This window comes from Amblyraja radiata, chromosome 14 (assembly GCF_010909765.2).
Source record: "Amblyraja radiata isolate CabotCenter1 chromosome 14, sAmbRad1.1.pri, whole genome shotgun sequence".
Lineage (NCBI taxonomy): Eukaryota > Metazoa > Chordata > Chondrichthyes > Rajiformes > Rajidae > Amblyraja > Amblyraja radiata.
The window spans coordinates 53,939,777-53,945,574 of NC_045969.1; the positions used below are offsets into that span (position 1 = coordinate 53,939,777).

At 40.5% G+C, this 5,798-nt stretch overlaps 1 long non-coding RNA gene across 1 annotated transcript; it reads left to right on the forward strand.

Moving 5' to 3' along the window:
- The first annotated feature begins 3,018 nt into the window (after positions 1–3,018).
- Positions 3,019–3,709, forward strand: LOC116980927. The gene is made up of 2 exons (XR_004414106.1): positions 3,019–3,168; positions 3,672–3,709. It is a non-coding gene; the product is annotated as an uncharacterized LOC116980927 (long non-coding RNA).
- The last annotated feature ends 2,089 nt before the right edge of the window (positions 3,710–5,798 follow it).

A 5,798-nucleotide genomic window follows, 5' to 3' on the forward strand; every position in this document is an offset into this window, starting at 1 on the left:
GAACATGGATAGGTCGGGTCTCTTCACCCTGACCTGTCCACCAGTGGGAGATTCTTGGACTAGAGGTCATAGCCGCAGAATTAAAGGACATAATATTGAGCGTTTCAGAGCTCAGGTACAGGGTTTCAAGCTTCAAGAAGCAACACAGAGCTTCACGGAGTTTCACAAAGCCTACACATTTACTAGAAACAGAGAACTGCAGGTGCTGGTTAATACACAACAAGACATAAAGTGCTGGAGTAACTCAGGCAGCATCTCAGGAGAACTTGAATCGGTGACGTTTCGGGTCGGGACCCTTCTTCATACAGAAGGGGATTGTCCAAATTGCAGCATTAAACCAGTTGCCTGATATAGAATAGATTTTTATCTAATAATTCACCAGAAGAATTAATAGTTCACCAGTAGGATTTCCAGAGTAATATTGAATGAGTCACCAGCTGTAGACAGCAAGAGCGGTGCTGGGTTTGTAGAAGAACACTGTGTGGAGACTGAACGTTTGCGATGCTGTGACTGTGGGGTGGCCTCTGGTGGGTGCGTTCACGATTCACGGGCACAGCCCTGTCCGAGCAGCAGGTAGATGGTATGATCATTCGCACAGTGCTCCGTCCTCACCGGCTCCACATTCTCTACACTCTCCGCCCTGGACTTCACCGATCTCACCACCTTCTTCACTGCAATAAACCAAAGAGGAAAACTCTAAGGGGAACTTAGCTCAAAAGCCGCAGCGTGCAAGCCATGTTGACTATAGCAAGGTGAATGGTTTAAAATCACGTTGGACACATTCAGCTACGGGGCACTGAACTACACTGCCGAAAATGATACACGTGTCAGGGGTTATGGGGAGAAGGCAGGGGGGAGAGATAGATCAGCCATGATGGAATGGTGGAGTTGACCTGATGGGCCGAATGGCCTAAATCTGCTCCTATCACTTATGAACATGAACATAAGTTAATGAGTTTCATCTCATTGAAACTCACTGAATAGTGAAAGGTTCGGAAAGAGTGGATGTGGAGAGGATGTTTCCTCTAGTGGGAGAGTCTTGGACTAGAGGTCACAGCCTCAGAATTAAAGGATGTTCCTTTAAGAAGGAGATGAGGAGGAATTTCTTTAGTCAGAGGGTGGTGAATCTGCATAATTCATTGCTACTGAAGTCTGAGGAGGCCAAGTCAATGGATACTTTTCAGGCAGAGATAAATAGACTTTTGATTAGTTTTTGGGGGAGAAGGCAGGAGAATGGGGTTAGGAGGGAGAGATAGATCAGCCATGATTGAATGGTGGAGTAGACATGATGGGCCAAATGGCCTTATTCCCACACTGACCCTTCAGCTCCTATCACTTTGAACTCATGAACAAGCGGCCAGCCATCTGAAACATCAAATGCTGCAGCAATTTTAAATATATTTTAAAAATTAACTTCATTCAGAATAAAACATATATACTAAACAAAAACCATATGGAAACTTCTCACACATTCTTAGTCCCTCAGCAGTGGTGGGAATTGTAGACACACCAGCCCTCTGCGTCTGTGAGAGGAACAGCCACGTACCTGATGTCCTTCTCTGCCCCAATGCTGCACACCAGGAGTGGCACCAGGACCTCATCGAACGAGCACAGACTAAGGCAGACCCTCACGAGGGAGAATGAGGTGGAGGAGGCTTCCGTGATCCCAACCTGTGTGTCCCAGAGAGGGAACAGAGCCCCAGAACCAGGCAGAGGGGCTGAAGTCCAAGGGCAATTCTAGACAGACTGCAGGGCATTCACTTGTGGGATCACAGTGGCACCCGGCACTGTTCTGTGATTCCATTGGTAAGAATGGAACTCGTTGCCACTGTCATTGACCAATGAGCACGGACACAGGCCATTCGGCCCATCTCGTCCATTCCGACCATGTTGCCTTCCTGAGCTCGTCCCGTTCGCTTGCATTTGGCCCACATCCCTCTAAACCATTCCTATCCCTGTACCTGTCCTTCACACATTGAGCTGAACAACTCAACTAAGCTTGTAATGCTGGGGCTTTATAAGACACTGGTCGGATCGCATATGGAATATTGTGAGCAATTCTGGGCCCCATATCTGAGGAGGATGTGCTGGAGAGGGCCCAGAGGAGGTTTCTGAGAATTATCCCAGGCACGAGTGAGCGTTTGATGGCGCTGGGCTTGTACTCGCTGGAGTTTAGAAGGATGAGGAGAGACCTCATTGAAACTCACGGAACAGTGATAGACCTGGATGTGGAGAGGATTTTTCCACTGCTGGGAGAGTCTAGGATCAGTGGTCATAGCCTCAGAATAAAAGTTCGCTCCTTTAGGAAGGAGATAAGGATAAGGGTCTTTAGTCAGGGTGGTGAATCTGTGGAATTCTTTGCCACAGAAGGTTGAGGAGGTCGTCAATTGATATTTTAAAGGCAGAGACAGATAGATTCTTGATTAGTACGGGCTTCAGGGGTTATGGGGAGAAGGCAGGAGAATAGGGTTAGGAGGGAGAGATTGATCAGCCATGATTGAAATGGCAGAGTAGACCTCATTATTCTCCTATCACTAATGAACAAAGAAGATGGGAACTTGACCTTGTCAAAGTCGACAGTGTGAGGAGAGATGTCGGTGAATACAATGATCTCACTGCCCCTCATAATCTGACCATTTCCCACAGCATTTTAAAGGTCATCCATCGCGTATCCTTGAACTGTTCTACTGCATGAACCGCAAGGTGACCACAACAATGTTGTGAGGAGGGGAATGTGATAATTAGTGGGTCAGGCCACTGGGGACAAAACGTCTCCTACTCTTTGAAACGTTGTCATGAGAAACTTTGTGTTCGTGTAGAGAGCAGGTAACAAATCAACAACCAACAACCTGTTGGAAGGAAAAACAGCAGAAACACTTTGAGTCGACACAAAGTGCTGGAGTGACTCAGCGGGACAGGCAGCATCTCTGGAGATCATGGAAAGGAGACGTTTCAGGTCTGTGAGGGCCAGCATTTTTGGAGTTTGCAATGCTACAAACAATCTTGTTGTGAAACATGCTTCAATTTTGACAATATTTAATATGCCTCTTTGTTCAGTCCAAAGAAAATCGTTTACGAGATTTGTTGGAAGCTAAAGCACTGGCCCTAGCACAGGCTGACCGTTTGATTGCCCAGTATCGTTATCAAAGAGCCCATGCAGAGGCAGAGGTATGTTGATACGTAACTTTGCCACATACAACTTTACATTAGTTTAACTTATCGTTTGCAATTCAAGTGATAAATTTAGCAGAAAAATTCACTTTGAACTGTCGGATTATAACTGCTGTAAATTTCAACCACAAATGGATTTTAAAAGCTTTGCAGAGAAAGGTAACATTTTTTATTAGTTGTGGAGATCAAATCCATGGAATGTGTAAGACATGGTTTTCTAAAGCAATATATTGAGGAACAACTGAAGGAACGGGCTGTTTTAGATTTGGTATTGTCTCATGAGAAAGGGTTTATTAATGATCTGGAAACTAAGATGCGGTAAAAACTGGAGGTGATTTAGTTCATTCTGAGATCGTGGAATGGCCATTGACATCTAGTGGCGAGTTAGCTCGTGTTTTAAAGTGCCATGTCTAGCATATAATGTACAAGGATCTGTCCTATACATTTATACTGAACTGTTACAGTTTATAAATGATGATGTATTTGTTTTTGAGTTGTAGGCACGACAATTAGCCTCACTTCTGATGGAAGAAGAGAGTAAAAATTAAGAACTGGATGGAGTGCTGAAGACTCAGCTGCTGGAATCTGACCGTGCCAAGGCTGATATTGAAGAGCTTTATCATCACAATTGTAAACTACAGACTGTAGCTGACGAGCACGAATCTTTAAAGATTACTTCAAAAAATCTTTCTCAAAAGTAGGTTTAGCTTATTTTTGCTTTATTGAAGGTATGTTCCAGCTGCCTTTAAAACGTTTACAGGTTTGGCATCGGAGTACATATGCAATAGTTGAGGGTTTTCTGCATGGGATAGTTACACGGGTTTGATTCCTTCATGTTGAAAGCAAAAGTTGCATGGAAGAAAATGGAATTGAGAGGGATTTCTCCCAGGCGACTCTTGTCCATTTCCTTCCATCCATTTTCAAAATAGCATTAATAATACATTGGACACCAAGCAACAAAAAGGGACTTCAAACAGCAAAGGAACATGAGGGGAAAAGTTACTGTGGGAATATATACACTTACTGTGAGAAAAGTTAGGCATTCCTGAGAACAATTGTAACTATTCATAATCTGCATATTTTTGATCAGTTAATCATTAATTCATAAATATTTTACTTCCAGTCTTGATAATGTTGAAAGGCAATTTATTTTAATTTTTTTATTTTAATTTTATTAGAAGTAAATACAATAATGTGGTACCTTGTAGATACCTAATATATATTGACATGTTACATTTTATGTACAATTTCATATTTTATTTTAGCGGTAAAAGAAAGTAAAGAAAGAGAATCGTAGAAAAATAGAGAAGTGCGTGATGCCGAACAGTGAGAAGAAGGAAAGAAGAAAAGAGAGAGAATAGAGAGAGAAAAAGAAGAGATAGAAAACAGGAGATTGAAGGAGAAATAGCTAATTATTATTCTTGACCACCCTTCACCCGATCCTGAAACAATTAATTTCTATGGTTATGTTGCACCATATGCTTGTAAGAAGTCGATAAATGGAGACCAAATCATTAAGAATTGGTCTGCTTTGTCTATTAGGAGGAGTCGCATTTCTTCAAGATGTAAGGTTTCCGACATGTTTGAAATCCACATTTTAAGCGTTGGTATGGATGTATTTTTCCAAAATTTAAGTATAAGTTTTTTTGCCGTTATTAAACCATAATTAAGGAAAGATTTTTGAAACATATTCAATTTATTCCCATCTTCCATATAATCATTTCAATATTAGGATCAGGTTTTATCTTAAATAATTTTGTAAAAATTTCAAAGATTTCGCTCCAAAATTTATGAAGTTTTATGCAAGATTGAAAGGCAATTTAAAGGCAAGGCAAGGCAAGGCAACTTTATTTATATAGCACATTTCATACACGAGGCAGACTCAAAGTGCTTCACATAAAAACATGTCATACAATAAAATGAAATAATAAAATGAAATAAAATAGAAGAATTAAAAGAAAAGAAAAGCAAAATTAAAAATGCATTATAAAAAGTGCAAAAGTTAAAAGTGCAATGTAGTTAAGATTTAGCTGAAAGCTAAAGTAAACATAAAAGTTTTCAGTCTTGTTTTAAAAGTGGTCAAAGTTGAGGCAAGTCTTAAATCTTCAGGAAGTTTATTCCAGCTATTTGTTGCATAGTAACTAAATCCTGCTTTCCCTTCAGATTGAATATAAATCATTGGGCAAGCAATGTGAATTGTTCAAAAAGCAAGTTGACTCACTTAAGCAACAGAATGACAGGTAAGCCCATCTTAGGATGTGTATTTAGTCATGGTATTCATACATCCTGATGTCATGTTTGTCAGATGGGGGAAATACAGCAACATGTCTTGTCTTTTCTGTTTTGGATCACAGGTGCCATGCTCAATTCACGGAATTGGAATCACAGAAAAATGAGGTGCATCCAGTTACAGGAAAAGGACAATAAATTATTGGGTTGGATATACATTTCATTATATGTTTTTTTTATAAAGGTTTATTTTGGGGGAAAACTGTTGACAATTAGCATTAAAGCTACATTTCTTCCTCCATATGTGCCCGTCAGCATACAGTTTTTTCTAATTTTTTTATTTAAATCTTTTTATTTGAATTTCACAGCAATTTGCATACATGCTATGATAACAGACA